Source organism: Dendrobates tinctorius, unplaced genomic scaffold (assembly GCF_039654945.1).
Source record: "Dendrobates tinctorius isolate UK_male_01 unplaced genomic scaffold, ASM3965494v1 ptg000381l, whole genome shotgun sequence".
Lineage (NCBI taxonomy): Eukaryota > Metazoa > Chordata > Amphibia > Anura > Dendrobatidae > Dendrobates > Dendrobates tinctorius.
Window position 1 is genome coordinate 5,001 of NW_027362047.1, and position 2,500 is coordinate 7,500.

A 2,500-nucleotide genomic window follows, 5' to 3' on the forward strand; every position below is an offset into this window, starting at 1 on the left:
AACGGGAGGTGACGGCCGGCGTGCGCGCCCAAAGATAGGTGGTGGAAGCCCGGGGGTACAGGAGGAAGGACACCGCTCACCGTAAACCGACGCGAGCTCCAAAGCCCGGGTCGAGCGAGCAGCACCACCTCCCCACCCGGGAGCGCCGTGCCAGATCGATCGGAGGATAAGACCGCTCTGAGAGGACATGGACGAGAGGGGCGTCCGCCTTCCGGAGCCCCCCCTTTCGGACGAGGACTCCGGATTTGCCCCCCGAAAGCCATCACCTCCAGAGAACCAGGGACCGCCGAGGGAGGGTCTGGTCAGGCTTGGGTACCCCAGCATTGCCTCTCTCGCTTGGGATGCACGATCGGCAAAAGTCCCTCTCGGAGCTGTGGAAGTTCGGTCTCAGCCGGAGTGCGCAACTTCCAGACGAGAGGGACCACATGCCAAGTCGCCTACCCAAGTCGGGGAACCAGAGAAACAACTGCTTTCTATCGGGGTAGAGAGACGACACTCTCTCAAGTACATTCTGCCAGAGGTGCGCATTCCTATGTATTTGCATTGCGGGACAACGTCCCCACTTTAAGGGGACGAAGTCGGAACTGTACCCGGCCTCAAGTCACTGTAGGGCGGATGCGGCACCTAGAAAATTCCTCATTCCGGTTCTTTTTCACTTAGTCGTTTTTTTTTTTGGCAAGAATGTACCCCAGGATGGCCAAAAAGCCAAAGCCAGGGACTGAGAACCATCGAGCATGCTCTGAGGGGACATAGTCAGAGGGGGCGTCCGCCTTCCAGAGCCCTCCTTCCCACGAGGACTCCAGATTTGCCCCCCCCCCCTGACAACAGCCATCGCCTCCAGAGAACCAGGGACCACCGAGGGAGGGTCTGGTCGAAGCTCAGGTACCCAGGATAGCTTCTCCGGCTTGGGCATGGACCGCCAGACAAAGCCGCGGACCATGAACCATCCAGCCTGCTCTGAGGGGACATAGTCAGAGGGGGCGTCCGCCTTCAAGAGCCCTCCTTCCCACGAGGACTCCAGATTTGCCCCCCTGACAGCCATCACCTCCAGAGAACCAGGGACCGCCGAGGGAGGGTCTGGTCAAAGCTCACGTACCCCAGGAGAGCTTCTCCGGCTTGGGCACAGACCGCCAGACAAAGCCGCGGACCATGAACCATCCAGCCGGCTCTGAGGGGACATGGTCAGAAGGGGCGTCCGCCTTCTAGAGCCCAAACTCGGCCATGGACTCCAGATTTGCCCCCCTGAATGCCATCACCCTTCAGAAGACCAGGGACCACCGAGGGAGGGTCTGGTCAGGCTCAGGTACCCCAGGATCGCCTCTCTCACTTGGGACGCACGACCAGCAAAAGTCCCTCCTGGAGCCGTGGAAGTTCAGTCTCGGCCGTATTTTGCAACTTCCACGACAAGAGGGACCACCTTCTAAGTCGCCTACCCGAGCCAGAGAACCATAGGAACAACCGCCATACATCGGGGTAGAGAGAGCCCACTCTCTCCTATATTCTCCCGCAGGTGCGCATTACTATGTATTTGCATTGCGGGACAATGTACTTCAATGAGCGGGACAAAGTCGGAAATGTATCCGACCTCCTGGAACTGTGCGGCTGCTACAGCAGTCAGAAATTCCCCATTCCGGTTCTTTTTCACTTGGATTTTTTTTTTTGCAATTTTTTGCCTAAAACGTATTCCTCCAACATGTACTAGCTCATGACACTTGAAATTTTTGAGCCAATTGATAATAACAGCTTTTTAGAGCTCAAAAACAAAAAAAATTTGAGCGAACAAAAAATGTTCGAAAATGACCTCAGCTCCTGGAACTGTTTTCGGTACACCTCCAGAGAGGCTCCCCTGCCTGGAAGTCTGTCACTGCTCAGCTCGAAATTTTTCTAAGTCCCAAAATTCGGTTTTTCATCCAAAATTCAACTTTCTGCCCAGGATCCACAAACTTTAAACCCAGTTGGGGGACCCTCCCTGGGGGCCCTACAACATACTGAAGCCCCCCTGTGGTGGAAGTAGGGGAATTTACTTATTTTTACACAAAATCACAAAATTCCATTTTTTGTTCGCAAAACACTTTTTTGTCCTCAAGAAACTTTTTTGTCCTCAAAACACTTTTTTGTCCTCGAGAAACTTTTTTGTCCTCAAGAAACTTTTTTGTCCTCAAAACACTTTTTTGTCCTCAAAACTCAATTTCTTCCATAATTCGACTTTCCCCCAAAAAACCACACATTCTACCCTCATGGGAGGCACTCTCCCTCGGGTCCCCACATCATATTGACGCCCCAGAGCGGTGGGAGAAGGGGAAATCTGATTTTTGCACAAAAATCCAAAAATCGCTCTAAGTCCAAAAATCCTGAAAATTTTTCTAAGTCCCAACGGTACTTTCTGAAAAGTGTACCCAGGCCCCTGGAAGCCTCCTAGGTACACCTCCTGAGACTCCCCCCTTCCTGGAAGTCTGACACATCTCGAAATTTTTCTAAGTCCCAAAAACTGGTTTTTGCT